Raw genomic sequence first — 22,060 nt, forward strand, 5'->3', positions numbered from 1 at the left:
AGTACTAAAATTATTATATTTCATGTACATCATTCCCTGATAAATTGACTCGTAGATACTGAATATGAACAAAATCCGTCCAATAGTTCAGTAGAAATCGCTGTACACAGACAGACTAGTACTAAAATTATTATATTTCATGTACATCATTCCTTGATAAATTGACTCGTAGATACTGAATATGAACAAAATCCGTCCAATAGTTTAGTAGAAATCGCTGTACACAGACAGACTAGTACTAAAATTATTATATTTCATGTACATCATTCCCTGATAAATTGACTCGTAGATACTGAATATCAACAAAATCCGTCCAATAGTTTAGTAGAAATCGCTGTACACAGACAGACTAGTACTAAAATTATTATATTTCATGTACATCATTCCCTGATAAATTGACTCGTAGATACTGAATATGAACAAAATCCGTCTAATAGTTTAGCAGAAATCGCTGTACGTACACACAGATGTGTTTATATTTGTTTCGTGCTTACGTATTTCTTTGAGCACGATTGACAATGTAACAGAGAATGTTTATAGAATATTAAAGATTATAATCAACAGGATTCATGCACTGCATATTATAAAAGGATGCAGTGATATACCAACTGGGTTCTTTCTTTTTAAATATAATTTGACATAGTTAAAATAATAAATTGTGGAGGTATTTTTTCGCAATTTTAATTGCCATAATTTCGAAATTTGAAGACTTTTAGTTAGTCTCCAAGAAGGTAGACAATATGGAAGGTATGTACAAAACATTTTTTTCATTATTAGAGTTGCTGGTAACTTGTATAGTCAGTCCTGGAAAATAACAAATCGATTTTTTGTAGTTTTAGAATTCAGTGAACGTTGTGTTCTGTTAAGTTAAATAAAAATTTTCTTTTTCTGATCACTGTTGTAGGTGTGTGATAAAATTTCATTAACAGGAATATTTTATGCACTTTTGAGGGAATTTTCGGACACCAACTTGGTCATACCGATCATCTACACTAGCGCTTCAAGCCAAATCATTCGTCAGGCAGAGATGCAATGTGGGATATTTACTACTAAATAAAAAACGGACGCTAATATCGGTTGGTACAACTGATCGCGCGTCGATAAATAACTCGAACTCAATACTACTAAAATGTGGCTATTAGACGTATTTTGTTATAGTGCTGTTATTATATTATTAAGTACTTCCGTATTTTATAATTTGTTAAAGACGATACAAGGAGCGTGGTGTAGAATAGATGTCGAATCGAAATACGTTGGCAAATCGTGTGTGCAGTTCTTTGGATTGTCAGCAGGTTAACAAGACGTTAGCATAGCATGGAAAGTAACTAAATAAGCTCACAACGATAATTTGAAGCTTATGCGCGATACTTCAGAATTTATTAGAACAGATTTTCCTTCAGTTGTGTTGTAACATTTTGTGTGAATTAGATTTCAGTTTTCATTTCATTTCATTTATTGTATTCCATAGATCTTACATTAGTAATGAAGTTTTAAGACAGGGGAACATGTCAAAATTTTACAAGATTACAATAATTACAATTTTTTTACAATTTCAATTTTTTCAATTTTTCTTTGGCGAGATCTAGTGAGATGAGATGAAGCAGTTTCCGTTTGTGAATTGATAAGGACAAACTAATTGGTCCCTGCACACGAAATATTTCATCTCATTTTCAAATTCATTATAAAATCTCCCGTTGTTACCTGTTACTTTCGTATCTGTGTGGTTTGGGAGCACACACTCACTGCTGTTTATTCGTGATAACGGGCCTTTGATTCGCACCTGTAGGGCATTTGACTGCCGATGGGGTTGGGTGTACGTAGGGGTTGTGGAGGGAGTAGTGCCGGCCGGCGAGCGGCTCAGGCCTTGCTAGGTGGCGCTGTCAGTGTGTCTGTGCGCGGCGGACGAGGCAGACCGGCCGAAAAATCGAGCATCGTAGCGCGTGTGGCGTCTCTTTCGCTGTGAATTTGAATTTGTTGCGTTTGTGGCGCGTGTGACTCCTTGCCATTGTTGAGCCTGGATTTTGACAACAAACTCGGTGAGTTGGAATGTTTGTGTACTTTTATTATGCATGCTAGTAAATAAACGACTGACAGTTCGATACGCTGTCATGTCATTGAAGAATTGTAACTTGGATATCCTCCCCCACCACACACGGTAGAAAAATAGTGTTTAATTGAAAATAACCTCAAAATTAACAGCACTCCCAGATGTGATTACTCAGAAAATGATGTACTTAATACGTAACAGTCCGTATACCACTGCATACTGGGTAATTAACAAAAGAATATCTTCAGCACGACTTGCGGCATATTAGCAATATGCATCTTTCATAATAACTTCATAAAACACCAGATGAAACTATGAAGTACGGTAATTAAAATACGATAATTTGGTCCAATGAGCACGCGTCTTGCGTGCAAGAATAATTTAACATGTTCCTTAATTGCAATTGTATTTAAATAGTTAAAATAGAATCATTTTGGTACAGAGAGCATACATTTTAGTGCAAGGTTAATTCCTTTAACGTGTTTATTATTTTTTTACAGTTATTTTATCCGTATAGAATTCCGCCTGAAAGTTTCACGTGACAAACAATGGTACCTACCTGTAGTTTAGACCTACATTACTGTATTTCTCAATAATTTGAATTTTAATTGTATTGAAGAATTGCAATTGGACTGATTCCCGCTGTAATAAAATTTGTCATTCTTTAAGAAATACAGAATAGGTCGATGTTTGTTTAGTCAACATTCCGAAAATGGTTGGAACCTCATGACACCAATAAGGTATCACTCATGAGACAGCTAAGCCAGGAGATATTGGAGTAAGGGTGAGCCAGTTCCTATCGTACTCCTCGCTTACTAGAAACATATTTTACTAATCACTCTTGAGGTTTAAGAAATGTGTGAGACATTAATTAAGAAGAGCTAGTGTAGTGGCTAGAGCGATGATGAACAATCCAGTTCGATCCCCGGCGTAGCCCTGACTTATAACTTGTGTTGGAAAGCCCGTGGTCAAGGTAACACAGGGGTTTTCCCCAGGATCTCCGGTTCCCCTGAGGCATCCAAACAAATCTCCATCTCATCGCGGATGTAGCGTAGACCAGCCTCGTATGGCGCACCCTGGGTAACGACTCTGTCGGTAAACTGGTCTACATAACTGGCTTCATATGGGTGAATGATGAAAAGTAAAGTATCCACCATTAGTTAAAAAAAATATTACATTAGCGTAGCGGTTACCAAAATGGTAATAGGCTGATTTGTAATTCTTAATTGATATTGCATCGAAATAATTAAATTACGATCATTTTTTTCCAGGGAACATCAGATTATGTTGCGGGAACATTTCGTTTAACATTGTTTTAAGCTAGTCTTGGAAATGTTCTCTAATAAATCACTCCGAACCGATATGAATATAGCGTGGATTGTGTACGAAGATAATTTTTTGTGTTGACCCTATAAAAACAAATGAAGATTAACATGGCACATAAACATTATTCTAAGAACTACAGGAAACAAATATGTAAATAAATAATAAGAAATGTACAATTGAAGATCTCCCCGGAAGAAGGAAGTAACATCAAGTTAATAAAATATGTGACTTTGCTGGGAAAAGTAATTTTGAAGCATTCATTTATAAAAATAAATGATTGCATCCAATAGCTGAATAAACTGTATCTTTGATTGGCCAAATGGTTCTGTTAGTAAATATAGGTCTAATGAAATATGGCCCTGAAATTGTTTTCCTTTCTCCTGAAACATGAATTATAGGTATGTTGGTCACATCTTTATTTCGGGAAGGTCTTCAGTATTAATACTTAACATGTGCCGTGTGTATATTTGTAAAATTATTCCATAATTGATTTTCTTTTAATCACGAAATAACGCTGTACAAATCAGACATCTGTTCCATGTGCTGTGTAGGAAGATATCGAAGTTCCAATAAAATGTCCAACAGTCTCCAGTTCATTATTTGCGTGACGCCTCTGTGGATTGTTAAACATCGCTGGAATAAGCTGACAACTTATGCTACTTCACGTTTCATGTTTCTTTCCCTTTGCGGTAGAAATCAAAACATGTACCGGTACGTAGAAGTGAACGAGTTAGGTCGTCGTCGTCGTCGTCATCATCATCATCATCATCATCATCATCATCATCAAAGCTTCGCTTGCTAGATACTTACCCCCCTAAAAGAATCGCTGTTTTTACAGGATGGAACATTCATAGAGGCTATTTACCTAGGCTTGTCCTCATACAAACTGCCGCATTTAACCTTCTCTGTGTTGTAAGAATACTTATGTCCGAAAGTTGAGTTTAGCAGTACTGCTTAGCGACGTTTGAATTCTGTTTCATATTGTGTAGGATGAGAATACACTTACAATTGTGCTTAAGATGTATGTACGCCCACAAAACGCAAAAAATGATGAAAAATTAGAATTTTCAAAATATAACTAGGTTATTTTAATAGAGAATTTTCTCCCCTTTAATTTGATATAAGAATTTTCGATTTACGCCTTATGGTTTTTCAGATAAGTCCCATTTTCCAAAATGCTGCGTCATCAGCCACGGTCACTTACTTTTGGAGTGATCTTCGTAGCAGTCAATCCTCTCGTCCAGCATTGCGTGTAAAATAAACTTCTTTCTAGTCCCGAAACAGATGCATAAATATCTGGGCATGATCATTAGATTGAAAAAACTTTTTTACATAATGAAGTAATTTGTAATCTTTTACTGTTAGTCATAAAACTGTAAATTTGTGTGTCATTGATGTTGTGCGTCATTTTAATAAGAGTCCAAAAGTAGAAATTACAATTCTGAGGATGGGCATAAACCCTGGGACAAACACCATCGCAGGATTTGTTGCATCAATGGAAATAGGGACGAAAATGCCGAAAAAACATTCAACACCTGAAGTTAAAACAAGGCGGAGGTATTTGAGAGGCAGAAAGAAGCTGAAACTGGACCGACATGAAGCTGCTTAAGGGGTGACATATGATGATGCAGTCTTCTAGACTCTGAAAGTTTGTGGTTCATTTCCTGTAAATAGTAATTTTAGAATATTTAATTCTTTCAAACATCATATCTCAGTCAAATATGGTGATACCAAGAAGATATTGGTGTCATTTTGAAGCTTGAAATGTCCCCCAGTGCCTGACAATGAGTAAAATAACATTAATGTAGTTAATAATTATCTATGGATTTTTACATGATTTATGCAACATAAAATATTATTGTAAGTTACATATATGGTAATATTTAATTAATGTAAATAAAAATAAAAATTAGCTCTATGTCAGGCACTAAAGAATAGTTTTAGCTATAAAACAGCGCAAAAACTGTGGCTCTATCTTAAAAGCTGCATGAGCTATCATGTTTCAAGTTGCATGTCAAAATTATAAACAAAATAGTTTTTAAAAACAATTTAGACATAATTTCAAGGGATCTGTTCACTTCATTCTCTTTCTGGTACCATTCTCAATTGTATAAAAATTTTACAGAGCAAAATTATAGCGTACAAAACAAAATTTTTTGTATGTGAAGGTGTACATATACCTTAAATTTCAGCATTAACGCGTCACTAGTCCTGCGCATCCTAAGGACGAGTAAGAATAATTCTGTGACACACAGACTGAAACAGAAATCAGCTCTTTGCAAAGCTAAGGAGAGTGGGTGGTGATTGCTACTCCATTCTTCCCAATTTGACTCTTCGCATTTAACCGGTCCCTATTGTCAGCCTTCCTGTTACGTTAAACGCTTGAATTTATTTTGTTTAGAAATGAACTATGCTGAATTGTGACGCAAGCAATTTGTCTCCTGCATGTCGAGTCATCAGTGAATCAAGGGAAGTTTCGTGTGTGGCTGGACTAATAGCGCAACGGAAGTTCGTGCTGGAGACTCGGTTAAGTCCCGAGGGGTACAGGTTCAAAACTCTGTCGGTACGGAAGTTATGAGGCAGGTTCCATTGAATACGACTGTATTTCTTGAATTCATAGTTTCTCAGATATCCTACGTTTCTTATGCCAATTGATTAACGGATATTAAATTACTCTTTTTTAATTATATGAAGAGTAAAAATGAAGATATCCTAATCTTGTAGAAAACGAATGTACCGATTTTTTAAATGTTAAATTACTCTTTTTTAATTATAAGAAGAGTAAAAATGAAGATATCCTAATCTTGTAGAAAACGAATTTACCGATTTTTTAAATGTTAAATTACTCTTTTTTAATTATATGGAGAGTAAAAATGAAGACATCCTAATCTTGTAGAAAACGATTTTCCCGATTTTTTAAATGTTAAATTACTCTTTTTTAATTATATGAAGAGTAAAAATGAAGATATCCTAATCTTGTAGAAAACGAATTTACCGATTTTTTAAATGTTAAATTACTCTTTTTTAATTATATGGAGAGTAAAAATGAAGACATCCTAATCTTGTAGAAAACGAATTTACCGATTTTTTAAATGTTAAATTACTCTTTTTTAATTATATGGAGAGTAAAAATGAAGACATCCTAATCTTGTAGAAAAAGAATTTACCGATTTTTTAAATGTTAAATTACTCTTTTTTAATTATATGGAGAGTAAAAATGAAGACATCCTAATCTTGTAGAAAACGAATTTACCGATTTTTTAAATGTTAAATTACTCTTTTTTAATTATATGGAGAGTAAAAATGAAGACATCCTAATCTTGTAGAAAACGAATTTACCGATTTTTTAAATGTTAAATTACTCTTTTTTAATTATATGGAGAGTAAAAATGAAGACATCCTAATCTTGTAGAAAACGAATTTCCCGATTTTTTAATGTTAAATTACTCTTTTTTTAATTATATGAAGAGTAAAAATGAAAACATCCTAATCTTGTAGAAAACGAATTTACAGATTTTTTTCCGCGCAAGTACACGTTTTCATTAAAGCGAACTGCATAAGCTGTTAGGCGCATGGTTTATTTATCCTGTGCTATTTTCAAGTTAATTCAAATAAGAACATAGTGCATGAAGTAAAATTAATGAGAAGTCTATTTAAAAAAAGACGAAAGATTGCGACTTGAAGACTGCTTACAAAGGAAACTTTCAAACGTCACGAAAGAGCTACCTCGACAGTTCGTACATGGGAAATACGATCAAAACAACTTCCAAAAGTACACTGTGTCCCAAAAGTTATGGTACAATGCGATACGAAATTATACTGTATAGTTTTCAGAGGACTTTAGCAAACATGGAGAGGTGGAATGATATTTTCCTGAGACTAGTTTTTTTTTTAACATGTAGTTACGACTTTTATAACATGTTTACGTTATTATTTAATATGAATTGATTTAAAATTATTCATACACTTTTATTTTACAATTGTAATATATATAAATCCCACAAGGGTAGCCGCCCTTCAGTAAGGGTTGCCAAAACACACAGCTTACTAAACAAATGAATAAAAATAAACATTTGCGTTATCACTATTTACGATTTTTATTTTCAAATGGAAGCTACCCTTGGGAAAGTACTTTTATTTAATAATTATCAGTAATCAAATAGAATATAAGGAAATTTAGGTGTACAGGTGATTACGTAAAATCTGAACAGAATATTTCATTACGTCTATAGCAATAATTTTCAAAATATTTAAAGGAATTCCAAAATACTTAAAACATTTAACTGATAATTTTGGAATTGTTCCCCTTGCTCCGAACAATAGGCCAAATACTTCATTCTGTCCTTGTATATGATAATAATCTCTAAAGCATTGAATTGAAGGGTCATAGATGGTCTTCTTTTCTTCATGTACTGCTACAGGTTGTTATACTACTCGAAAATAGTGAAACTGAAGTTTATATTATATTCCACAGCCTTCCTTATTATCCATGGATGCTGTCATTGTTACAATCGATATATACGGCCAGTTACGTTCCATATTGTATTAACAAAAGAGTATCAATTTTATCATAAATATAAATATAAAATTCTATTATTATTTTATTTTTATTGAAGACATACGCGACCAACCTGAATGATGTAATGTTAACAGAGCAATAATAGAGTTTATATGCAAAGCCTTCTGCGTATCTCTATTTCAATTGTTTCCTAAGCCAAGTCCTCGTAACACGATAATATTTCAAATCGATAGCGACTTCGACTCATTTCTTTTGCAGCCCAGTGTAAGTACGGTTTGAAATTAAGATTTCCAAAAACAAATGAAAACTTGAAGTAAGCAAGTAGACTATCAAATTGTCATTTTCAAACTTTCGAGGAAGCTGTGTTGGCACATACACATCCTGCCATCTATGAGCGCGTAATAAAACGTTAAAGGAACGAGCCTAGACTTCGATTCATATGTAATTATTTTATAGGGCTAGGTACATAAATTATTCGAGTAAAGCAAAATTTTCACGAAAATGACATCTAGGTCGTTATTTCTTCAATTCTTAATTATTTTTCATAAAGTAAAAAAAAAAGTCTGTAGAATGTGCCATGGCAAAACACAATTGCTTAGATATGTTAGAACTGTTTACAAAATTATTTGACGAGATATTTCAGCAGCGTTGGATTGGGAGGACGGTTGGCCTCCACGCTCTCCGGACATAACGTCTTTTGATTTTTATTTTTATGGCTAAGTGATGCAAAAACCGTCTACAGTGTCCTGTTCACAACATTCGACTCTTGAAACAGTGAGTGTGGCAGGAAGTGGAAGAATTTGTAGAGCCCAACAACGATAAACATGTGACGAAGATTATTCCAGTTCATTTTAATTTAATTCGTGTAACTGTATGTTACAATGTTCTGAAACCCCAACAAGACTTTTGGGACGCAATGTACTGTAAATTATGGATTTCAGCAGACTTTCGTCGCGCAATTGAAGAACTGACATAGTTCTCCGTGACTGTTCAAGCAACATCAGCTAGACCTTGGAGCATGTTTCACAATATTTAAATTGCTTGTAAATTGTAGACTACATTTTGTTTGTAAATTGAAAACTTCTGTTTCAGAATCTGAGTTTGTTAAACTGAACTTTACAAAGAAAGTCAAATCTTCACAAATGAAATTTTGCACACTTTACAAGTGCTGTGTTTAACAATGAAAGAGTGATTTTATGAACGTGTAAATTTTATCCTTAAAACTTGCACATTTTCCACAATATTGTCTTTAAGTGTGTAAAGTTTGAAAATGCAACAAATTATGCGTAAAGGATATACAGGATTAGTTAAAAGTCCCGCACCACCTAAATAACTTTTGAAGCATGTGGTTCAATGACATGAAACTTGGTGTGTAGGGATAACCATATACTAAGAACTCAATAATGGTATTACCGAGTTTTTTCTACTTCCGGTTTAACCGGAAATGGTTTCTATGATCGAGTGACACATTGTAAAGCAGCTGAGGGCTACCAATTTGAACACATAATTTAGAAGGTGAGCTAGCTTTGTTTTGTTTTTTTTTTTTTAAGGAAGAAGTATTTTATTATTTTAATATTCGATACACTTTTCTGTTTTCTTGACTTAGTAACACTAAATTCGTACAGAAGTATCAAGTGTGGGTAATTTTTGAAAAGCTCTTAATGAGCACTATTCAAAATTAATATGCAACGAGCCTATAATGGTAGTAATTAAGACGCAAGTATGGTTGTTTACGAAACGAGCGCAAGCGAGTTTCATAATTTTCATACGAGCGTCTTAATTACCATTATAGGCAAGTTTCATACGACTTTTTATGCCCGATCATATTTTTAACTTGAAAGTATTGAAAATTAGGTCTTTTTATGGTTATGTGCGAACTGACCTGAATTGTGAGATGTGCGCAGACGCGAAAGTATTGATTTTTTCCGAGGCCGAATGTCATTGACCTTGGCAGAGAATAAGATGAAGATTACTCTGATATAACCTGGAAATTGATTTAGAATTGAAAAACGAGATGACAAATTGAATTTATTTGAATATTATTTAATAATCGATATAACAGTACAAAGCTGACTTGTGATTGGCTGAAGACCTGTACTTTAATGAGTAGGTGTACTTTAATGACATGCATTAAAGGACTGCTACTAGGTGTATAATTACTACATTTCGGCATGGTCAAGCATAAAATAATATATTGGGTGTTCCATTTAAAATAAGAGAGTTGGAGTTACTTCCGGTTTCATATCACTGAACCGTATGCTTCAAAAGTTATTTAGGTGGTGCGGGACTTTTAACTAACCCTGTAGGCCTATACACATTTATTAAATGTATTTCATTGGTAACGGGACTCCGTTAAGAGATAAACGAAAGCAATTGCAATGTTATTTAGCAGACTAATGACTCTGATAAAGATACTGAATTTAATCAAAGAATACGTAATGGTAAGAACTAACAGCATATTCTTTCATACAAAGACAAGTTTGAAGTTACTCCCGGTGCAATGAAAGCACTGTTACAACAAGATGTCATATCCAACAGCGAGAAGTGGAGGCCAACCTCAAAACAACTTCTTTGCATTGGCTTTGCACGTTATTTCCATGCAATAGCAGACATTCATGGAGTTTCTAACCCCCCAGTATGCAGACATCCTTTTCCTCCATTATCGCTGTAAAAACTGCAATTTTATTCTTATTAGTAACCTAGAAAGGAGCAATGCTGAACGATTCTGAATCTGTTGAATTTGTCAGTTCCTTTGGCGGTGACCAATGCATTGTTCTAATCGACCAATTACGTCACAGGTCTGACTTCGACATTTTGAATTTTCTCTCTTCATTCAACTTCACTCGCGAATTTTTCCAATTTAAATTGTCGACTGCTGATTGTTGTTCAAGTGAGATTGTAGTTTGGTTTCTTACGAATCGTTTGATACCACTGGAAACGTTCTATCGCTTCGCATTCTCCAGTTACTCTGTCTCGTATGCCAATTCGTGCCTCTAATTTTCTCTCCCGCGCATCGCTAGATGACGTCACCTGCTCCGATTGAAGATCGCATGGGATACATTGATTCGTCTGTTGATTGCCATTTACTTGGAATATTTCGGGTAATTTAGAAATTATAGGTGGAACAAAATAGGTCTGAAAATGTGTCTGTTGACTTTCTGGAATGACATCCAAGTACTGGCCCGAACTTGCAGACGTATTCACGTCTAATAATAATAATAATAATAATAATAATAATAATAATAATAATAATGGGTAGTAAGAATACAGCTTAAGTACTTTTTCAAGGTTTATACTTTTGAGTATGAGCACTTCCTGTAATTATATACTCGTAACCACTAGAACATACTCATATTCGTAAGAATAAAGACATTCTACCTAACGCGAATATATACTCATCTCTACAGCCTTCTTGATCGTTTAAAAGTCAGTATGTACTCGTGTTACCTATCCTCTTTGACCACATTGCACCGTGATGCTCAGTTTTTTTTATAGACTTTCACATGCTGACCGCATGCTGTAGTGGTTTGTGTTTTGCTTTTGATAAATAAATAAATAAACAAATGAATAAGTGAATAAGCAAATGAATAAGTAAATAAACAAATAAATAAATAAATAAGTAAATAAATAAATAATTAATTAAATAATTAAATATATTAATTAAATAAACAAATAAATAAGTAAATAAATAAATGAATAAATAAATAAACATAAAAGACAGAGTGAATCAGATAAGTGACGTTAATAAACAGGAAACAAGAAAATACTACTGGAAAATCGTCATTATGGGATGTTGGATAGAGATTAGGCCTACAATCCATTTCTAGAATTCCAGTTATGCTAATTCTATTTTTTATTATAGAGAGTTATTTATATAATTTAAAGTTGCAAGTAATTGCATTTTGCAATTCAAATTTTACAAAATAAACTGTAATTGTTAATTATATTTAACAATACAATCTAACCTTATAATTTGAGAGCCATTCATATTTTTATAGGTTATGTTTTTTATGAATAACAAATACGTGTTTAACCTTTTTCACATTCACTTTTGTGAAGCGTCAAAGGCTTCTGAAGTTCACGTTTTTTTTCTATATTTTTCCATGAGGTACTACATCGTTCATAAATTCTGCCATTTTTTTAATTTAACTTTAAACTGAACACAAATCAACAAATACTCAGAATTGAGCCTGCTACAAACCATACTCAGAATAACATGAGAACGAACTTATAAATATGAGAATATACTAGCTTTTATTCTTATCAAGCATGAGTATATATTCTGTACAAGATGGACGCTTGAGTATATTCTACAGGGACATCATTTTATTTTTACTTCAATTTTTATTGTAGGTGAGTTTTTGAATGTACTTCACTCCCACCCTTTCTACTAATGAAGTTCAACCGTCCTCCACACAGATCTAAGACCGCATATACAGTCACAGTAGCCTTACGGTCATAGTAAACAGTACGTTCCAAAAATATGTTCGCGTTTTCCAGTGATGAAAGAGCTTTCAATATTGGATCATTTTCGCACAGGCACTGTCGTCCATTTGCCTACGTCGTATCCCGGTTTCCCCCACCAGCTTTTATCCGCCAGCTAGTGGCTGGGCTGTCTTAGAACATTAATTTCTGTTAGGAATTTGACGTCTGCGTAATATTATACAACTGTTTAGAATAACTTAAATAAAAGGGCCTCGTTAAGTAGTTATGTCACGTGATTTCCTCCCTTTCAACGACTCTACGACATGACCACTTGGACGGACAGTAGATAGTATGTCTGAGTAATTTTATCTTTTCGGATCGGACAGAAGTGAAGATTGAATTTACAGTACGTAAGGTACTCTTTTATAGAGTAGGTACAGAATTATTTCAACATGAGTTACTAGTACGAAGGACGAAACTGGTAATTGGGATTAGGTACAATAGTCTATAGTGCGTTAATATTCACATTAGAACTGAATTCTGTATCGAAATGAACGGCCACCATTTTAAAAAAATGTGTTTAAATATCTATATTATGATTATTTTTCAATTTAACTTCATTCTCTATATTGTACGCTAATGTGCTGTAGACAGTATAATATACACTGCATAATGAATACGTCCACATGGACAGCTCGGTTCGTGAGTAAAAACACTCATTGTTAATACAGTACTGTATTTTGATTAAACAAAAACCTAATGAAAATGATATTTCCTAGTTTACATAAATGGATGAACTACTTTTCTTCCCTCCTATACCTAGTAAAGTGATTTGTTTGTATATTACTCCAGTATCATCGAACTCCAGTCGTGGAAGGGGGGTAACAAACGGTGTTGATCCAACGGTATAGCCAGGTTAATATTTAAAATGTTAGTAAAAATAAAATGATGTCCCTGTACTATGCTTCCATGTTATGAGTATGTAATCAAAAAATGAGTAGGTACTGAAATGTTTTTATTCTTACTAACAAGAGTATGTACTATATACTCATGTTTATTCTTACCGTGGAATAGCAACGTAAAGAAAGCGGATTACAAGGATTCCGTGATTGAAGTAAAGGTTTGGCGGAAGATGTAAGGGAAACGCTGCCTTAAAGTGTTCGGTTGGCATAGCAGCGCTGGCCACGATACCTCCACAGTGACAGCGTTTGATTTTCAGCGGCAGCCATTCGCGTGATGTTATGGGGATACAACAGCAGCCTGATGCGAAGGCAGTGGAGTTGGTCAGAGGGGGGCTTGGATTAGCGAGGGGAGAGTTGTGACTCACATGGGGTGGGCACCCTGCGTCGTATGAGGATGTAGTATGCGAAGATCGCAATAGGAAACGAGCAATGTATTCTTTTATCCTTTAAATAGATTGTACGAATCGTAATTAGGAAGGGAATGCACATGATTTAATGAACATGTCTGTATTGCACACTGCATCTGGATAGTAGAGGCAAGGAGCATTTTTAGCTTCTTTAGCATCGGAGTTAGGCCCGTAACACACTTGAAGAGTTTTCGCTAGCGAGAAATGTGTTGCGAGAAAGAGGCGAAGAGACTTCCTCCACACACTTGGCGAGTTCTCGCTATCACAGATCACACCTCGCTATGATCAGCTATGCAGTGCCTTCATGCAGAAAGCATTTTTCTGATTATAGTAATCACTCGTTGGGGGAAATATTATAGGTTATGTATTTACGTATATTGTCGTACTTAAATATATAACCTGTAAGTATATTGTCGTACTTTACAAATTACGTACGAACGCTATGTTGAATCTGAGTATTCAGATGATGAGGAAATGGAGTTACATGAACATATTTTGTTAATGAAAAGAAAAAGTAGGCCTGAAATTAAAGCCAAAAATATCTGAAAATCACATTGTACCTTACGAAAATAAGGGCGAGTTTTGGACACTGGTTTCGATTTGAATGATGATACGTTTAGGCGTTATTTCAGGTTGAATGGACCTCAGTTTTTTGCCATTCATGATATGATAGAGGATTCTTTGCTGTGTTCTGATTAAAATTATGTAAACTGTTAAGACATATAGATACATTATTTCAAATGTTTAATTAATACTATTAAATCTCATCAAAATAAAATATAGACCTATTTATTTTCAGATAATCTGATATTTATCTCCAGATTTCTTCTTTAAGTTTCGTGTTTTTATAGTTTTCATCCCGTGAATCATATAAATAGGCCTACGGGTGACATCGTACAAGTTCGACAAGTTTCTGACTGCAATTATCAGCCATCTTTCCTTATTTTCAAATAAAAACAATACACTTCATCGCCACCTGTGATATGGTTTTCTACATTCAATCGTCATAAAGAGTATAAATGTCAAACATCTTTGATAAATGTGTCAAGAAAATTCGCTGAGCTACCGATTCCAGCGAGAAACTCGCGCGAGGTTTTTGCCTTGAACGAGAATCTCTTCCAGTGTGTGGACGTCCGTTTGAATCCATGTTATCAATCTTTGAATTTTCTCGCAACACATTTCTCGCTAGCGAAAACTCTTCAAGTATGTTACGGGCCTTAGTCACGTTAAAAAGTAGAGTTGCAATGTTCCTGTCCTTGTTAGGTTAAACTCCCACCAGTAAGGTATCTAAAAGTACATAGTTCAGTTAAGCTGCGAATATTACGAGGATTCAAGTGATCAGTATCCTAACGCAGTAATTCAACTGTTTTCTATCAAAATGTCAGCGTGTTAAACAAAGTGTTGACTGCTTAACATCTCAAAATTATAAACCTCACATGATTATGTATAAAACTGAAAAAAAAAAGTGGAACAACAGGAAATATTGCAGCCGTCTTTGTACGGATTCGTATCACGTTCTAATTTTGGTAGACATGTCTTTCAGAATGGGGGCGCTTTAGTTTTACTAGTGATGGTATGTTACTTAATAAAATTGATATGTCTGATTTCTGTAGTTAACAAAATATTGAAATCTGTGGGTTCAAGTTGCTGATCAGATATAAAATTTAATTTTATTTCATAGGGATTTAGAAGGAAAATAAAGAAAAATCCAGCTTAGATTTATTAATGAAAGGCTACATTTAATAACTAAAAATAAGACCATAAAAATATTGAACCTATCAATAGCTTAAATTCATGTCTACAAACTGAATATTCGGGAAAACATTTATAAGGTAGTACCCTGATATTAAGTGTATTATATTTTAAATACATTTACGAATTATTTCTGTGAATTTTTTCCAGTTAACTTTGTGCAGAAGACCAAAAATAAAAACCTGTGGATAACTCAGGGGATTAAACTCTCATGTTTTACAAAAATACACACACACACACATTATTTTAATTAGTAAAAACAGTGACGATTCTCACTTGCTTAACTGCTGCAAGAACTACTAAGATTTACGGAACGTTACAATATATTGAAGAATAAAAATACTGTGACAGCGACGTGAGATTCGAACTCACGACCAGCGTCCCGCAAGAGAGCAGACCGCGCAGACACAGGCTCCACGGAGCACTGAGGGACGGCGCGCGGCGGAGAGAAGAGAGGGGAAAGGGCTTACGCGACGAGGGGAGAGGGCGCGCGCATCTGGTGCTGGTAGAGAGGAGAGGGCTCTGGATTGTTCTGGAGAGCTATCTCTGGAGACGCGTCGAACTTTCGAGACTACGTCGCTGCGGTTATAAAAGAAGAAACGCCAGCGAACTCGAGCAGTTTCAGTTGATTAGTCAGCCAGTCAGTGAGTAAGCCAGAGCGAGCAAGTTTGTGTACCGGAGTTCGGCTCGAGTGTGCGTCCGCAACTGTGACAGCATCCGAAGGCCTGAGTTCGAGTGCAGTGGACCGCAGTTGGAGGGACCTGAGTTCGAGTATAGTGGACTGTCTCTGGAAGTCTGTGGTTCGAGATACTGTGAACTCGAGTGACTGAGCTAGAAGAACTGTGAACTGAGAACTGACAGTTATGATTTGTAAATAGTGCTTGTAAATATTAGTTAAGATTAACAGTTCATTGTTGTTCGTAATAGTCCAAGTAAATTGTCATTGCCGTCAGTGGAGTGCTATAACGAATACTGTGTTGAGTGAAAATCTTATTGTTGACGAGAGCGTTTAAGGTGAATTGTAGAAAGGAATTATTGTTGGAAGAAAAAAAACCCTATTGTTGAGTTGAAATAAATTCACAATACAAAATTCAGATAACAAAATAACAACTGTTCGGGATATTACTACCAGGCTGAGAGTTTGCCTATTTGCCTTCTTTTTACTGGGAGTCTAAAATATAATATGTTAAGTATTTATTCGTTTCAAGTCATTTAGAGTTAATTTAAAAGTATCACGTTGCCTAAAATTGCTTATTTTGGGGGTAAGTTTGTCGTTAGCTTATACAGGTCTCCTTTCCGCCTAGAACATTATTTTACGATTCTTAGTTTTTTACTCTAGAATCATCCTGTGCATTTTAATGTCGCAGCTGAACGGACAAAATCCCTCGCACAAACGTCTGTTGTTTGCCGCTTTTTGTCCATCTCTCTTTCTCTTCGCTAGTAAGCACCATACCGCGAAGGATCCAGTACTAATAATTTAAGCCGAGAACTTTTTTAGTCGGTTTGTGAAAGGAATGGTTACCATGCCTAAGGTAAGGTCAGAGACCCTCGGGAGTGGGTAAATGGCGACCCTAACCTTTCCAACGATGGAATATCTAGTACGAAGAATTATGTACATTGACGAGGTAAGTAGTATCAGGTTTCAAACATGAAAAACAAATGTCTTACAGCTGAGAACGCAGTGGCTGATGTGAGCTTTTTCCTGTTGTAGACAATGCACGGAATGGAACAAGATTTGAGTGAGTCGACGTTCTGGAGATCAATCAACAGACAAAATGATAGCAAGTGTGGTGATTGGAAAGCTCTCTTCAGATGAGAAAGGGAGCCCTCACCTGGTTCTTGGAGCTGCAGATCACTTTACTTTGGAAGCAGTAAGTGCAAGGTAGTTTTTACCGTTGTCACGTGATGTATGTTTGCTCGCTGATTTACTGCCTACATTAAACCACAGGACGTGTACCACTTCATTGAGCGACTGTAGATAGCTTCTGACGGGCTAGTCCAGCTTATATCGAATTATGAAGGGATTCTATCCAGAAACGATATATTGCACAAGCCTTTAAGGGTGCTATTCATAGACATTTCGCTAGCCCGCGCTATGAGCGTGCTAAACTAGCCCCGGCTATCGACTGGTTACTTGTACAGGATTCATATATCGTATCACATCATATCATATATCATAAATATCATATCATATATCATATCTTATATCATATAATATCATAGGCCTATCATATCATATATCATATCATATGAAGAGTTTTCGGGAAAAACGATGAATGTCACATTTCTATTAAGGATTAGATAATGATCTAATTGAGTCTATAACTGTAGTGCTGTTTCTATAGAAAATAAAGGAAAGGATTACTGTATTCGTGGTGATAATTCTCCTTTTTACCATTTTTCATAAGAACAACATTACATTTCGCAGTGATCCATTGAATTAGATAATGACATCAACCTTAACAAAACTGTGATATTCATCGTTTTTCCCGCGAACTCTTCATATATCATATCATATATCATATATCATATATCATATCATATCATATCATATATCATATCATATCATATATCATATCATATCATATATCATATATCATATATCATATATCATATCATATCATATCATATCATATCATATCATATCATATCATATCATATCATATCATATCTCATATCATATCATATCATATATCATATCATATCATAATCATATCATAACTCGTATCATATCGCTAACACTGGTTTATGAATACGAAAAACGTTAGTTCGCTGATCATCCACCGGAAGCCCGCGCTGAGAATGTCTATGAATACAGCCCTAAAAGATTATCTGAGAAAACAAGATCAAAATTCCCTTTTGTGAACAGTCTCATTTCCAAGAAGTTTTTTCCAAAGACCTTCAATATTTGCTGCTTTCAAAGGCGTCTATATAATTATATGTTACACTCCGCAACACTAGTGCAGCCAAAGAAATATGTTTACATTGATAGTTTTGGGTACAACCTGTGTGTTAGGACTAAAGACAATACTAGGGGCTGAATTCCACAGCATGAACTTTCACAGCAATTGACAGTTCCTGTTGGGATACAGCAGTTGGTTCTGATGAATTTCAGCATGCTGTTAAGAAGTGATTATAATGTTTAAAAATATTTAAAAATGCAGGATATGACTTCAATAATGCAATTATTGGCATGCTATTGATTAAAAAAAATGATACATTTCAAGTGATCCCTCCATATCTTACGGTTTGTTCAATTTTACTCGGAAATTGTTCATGATGATTTGGTTCTGACGAGTTGGCAGAACTGTAAAATTAATGAGAGCAGCAACAATTAAACGTTGTCTAGGCAATCCATGAACGGTCAACACTCAGTGAAAAGGTGAGCGTATGGTGCGCTGTTTCTGCTAGAGTCATTATTGGTTTCCACTTTTCAAGATGAAAAAGAGAGAATTATTGCAGGGAATGGTACTAGGTATCGGCATATGAAGAGTTCGCGGGAAAAACGATGAATGGCACAGTTTTATTAAGGTTGATGTCATTATCTAATTCAATGGATCACAGCGAAATTTAATGTTGTTCTTATGAAAAATGGTAAAAAGGAGAATTATCACCACGAATGCAGTAATCCTTTCCTTTATTTTCTATAGAAACAGCACTACATCTTGCAGTTATAGAATCAATTAGATCATTATCTAATCCTTAACAGAAATGTGACATTCATCCTTTTTCCCGCGAACTCTTCATATGTTACATACATTATTCAGAGACGCACAAAACAGGGATGGCATTTGGTTACCACCAAGACGGGGCTACGGCCCATACTACCATTACACACTGCGGACGCTTAATTTCTCGGTTTGACGATATCAACTGGCCGGCTCGATCCCCAGACCTTAAAACAGCTGATTTTTTTTTTTCTGTGGGGATACCTCAAAGAATGGTGTTTGAAATCAGGCCACGCGATACTGGCAGAAGTTTGAAGTTTATTGTAACTTGTCATTAATAATTTTTACCTAAGTTTACACGAAATGGGATCACAAACGCAATGAAGATGTAATGGAAGAATTACAACTAGAACCTGTAATTAATCTCGTAATACATTATCAGAACAACTGGATAAATCATCTGCATCGCATGCATAGAGATAGAATCCCAAAAGTCATGCTCCACTATCGTCCAAACGGGAAGAGATCTCTCGGTCGTCAAAAGAAGCGCTGGATTGAAAATTCATCTGTGAGATCGTAACAGGCCATTTGGCCTAATACTTGAAGGGAAGAAGAAGAAGACGACCTAAGATTACAACAAACCATAAGATACCGAGGGATCACTTGAAATGTCGTTTTTTAAATAATGGCAGGCCACTAAATTGAATTGTTCAACCATATCCTGTGTCGTTTTGATATTTATAAACTTTATAGTCACTGTAGAACAGCATGCTGAGATTCGTCAGAACCAACTGACGGACCCCGTGCCTGCCATACAGTCGTATTTTAACTATCTTTGCCTGTTTCTTTTTTTAGATTGTGGGCACTTTTGATAAAGATGATTCCAAAGCTTCCTTCTAAGGTTATCGCAGATTTTGGAATGCTTCCCCAGACCACAACAAGAGATAGCCTACACCAGTATTATGGCTGCAGTTGGGTGGTGGAAAGGATTGACTCTAATCTTCAAGGAACACCCGGAGCATTGCAGTCCAAATTAAGATGATCTTGGACAGGAACCCGCAGGGAAATAATGCTGAACTTCTTCCAGCTGTCTTCAGGCTCGTCACCATCACAGCCGGCAACCTTGAAATATATGTGAAGTGGAGAGAACTCCCTCTGAGTAAAGAACATTTCACAGACTCTAGGCCTGCTTACAGAAGCAGCCTGTGTGTTGATTAACTGCAGTGTTGTAAAGGCCCATTCACAATGAAAATTAAACATAACCGTAACATAAACACAGAAGTTTGCGCCCAGGCTACCAAATGGGATCATTCACAATGATTCACATAAGCATTGACATAAACATTACCGTAAGACGTTAACATGAAAGTTTGCAAACTCCAAACTTTCATGCTTATGCTTACGTGATTTGCAAACAGAACACAATCGTGGAGCGCTGAAGTATACGACAGAATATGAGGAAATGGCGTCGTTGTTATGTTTCCATGGTTACCAAGTATGTTTGCTGTTATGTTTATGTTCCCATCGTGAATGATGGTATGACTTCTTGATTTTACCGTAACGTTTATATTCTTAAGTTAACGGTTACGTTAAGTTTAATTTTCATTGTGAATGAGCCTTTAGGTTAGCAAGTGAAAACAAATCAACTTATGTATCAGTTAATTGCTTCTAAATTGTTTATTGCAGTGATAGTGTCTTGCCGATTAAATTTTCGTGGTATGCCTGGAATTGAAGTTCCGTGTGTTCAATATTTTCTTCCTTATTTTTTGTCAATTTTTTTACGTTGAAACCTTCAGGCTAATTATTAAAAATCGAATCAGTTAATATCCAAAAAATTGAAATAGCGTATTTCTTTTACTAAAATCAATGATCGTAAAGCAGAGGATTCAAATTATATTGCAAATATCTGTAATGACTTTTACATAGGGTGTACCATAAAGAACACAAGGTTTAATTTCGTATTAAAATATTTAAATGTCATTGTCAACTTAAGCGTTGAAGATTGTGCAGAAAATGCTGCATTGGTTATGTAACAGATATATTTAACACTGTATTTGTAGGTCTCAAATTTATGTACATTGCTGCAGAAGAAATTATGTGATGAAACATCTGAAAACAAAAGAATCCTCCAGCTGTGATGAAATACCAAGCAAAGTTCTAAAAGTGTCTTCTGAATTAATCTCTCCTCCTCTAAGCTATTTATAAAATGTGTCAGTGCAATGCGGTATTCAAATACTCAATAGCGAACCCAAGTTGATGTACAAAAAGGGAAATGATAGACCCATCTCAACATTTTAAAAAGTGTTTGAGAAAGTTATGTGTAATAAATTGTCACTATTTGGAATCCAACAGTATAACCTTCAATTTCAGAGCAGTTTGGATTTAGAAAACAAAATGCAGCAATTATATTGGTGGATGAAATATTGAATTATTTTAATTCGAAATTACGTGTTGGAGGAATTATTTGCGATTTATCTAAAGCATTTGACTGCGCAGATCACAATATTGATACACGAATTAAAGTTTAATGACATTGAAGGAGAGACCTGAAGTTATCTTTCAGCGTACTTGCCAAACAGAAGACGAAAATGTGTATGACTGTACCAAATACCCATAAAGCTACTCAGAATTTTGATATATTAAACATGGACTCTGCCAGGGATCAATTTAGGTCTTCGTCCATTATTATTTACAGTTTATATTAATTATAGCTGTAAATAATTTATTCCAGGTAATCTTATTGAAATTATTGTGATTATCTGAAGTGAACACTTTATAAACACTTGTAATACAGCTTTAAAGGCAACGAATTAATTAATGGTTTAGTCAAAATAAACTAGAACTTGATGTTGAAAAAGTAATTAAATTTAGTAGACTCAGTAATGCCCGTTTTCCTGCAATATTATATTAAATGGACCTGATCTCAAAGAATATATAAGCACAAAGTTTCTTGG

The 22,060-nt window shown here is 34.9% G+C and overlaps 1 protein-coding gene across 1 annotated transcript in view; it reads left to right on the forward strand.

Annotated features, from left to right (window-relative positions):
- Window positions 1–1,900: 1,900 nt before the first annotated feature.
- gogo (golden goal) overlaps window positions 1,901–22,060 on the forward strand; it is an 849,136-nt gene continuing 828,976 nt past the window's right edge. The window contains exon 1 of the mRNA XM_069824981.1: window positions 1,901–2,036. The gene's annotated coding sequence lies outside the window, so the exon portion shown is untranslated. The remainder of the gene's footprint in view (window positions 2,037–22,060) is intronic.

The sequence above is a fragment of the Periplaneta americana genome, chromosome 4 (genome assembly GCF_040183065.1).
Source record: "Periplaneta americana isolate PAMFEO1 chromosome 4, P.americana_PAMFEO1_priV1, whole genome shotgun sequence".
Lineage (NCBI taxonomy): Eukaryota > Metazoa > Arthropoda > Insecta > Blattodea > Blattidae > Periplaneta > Periplaneta americana.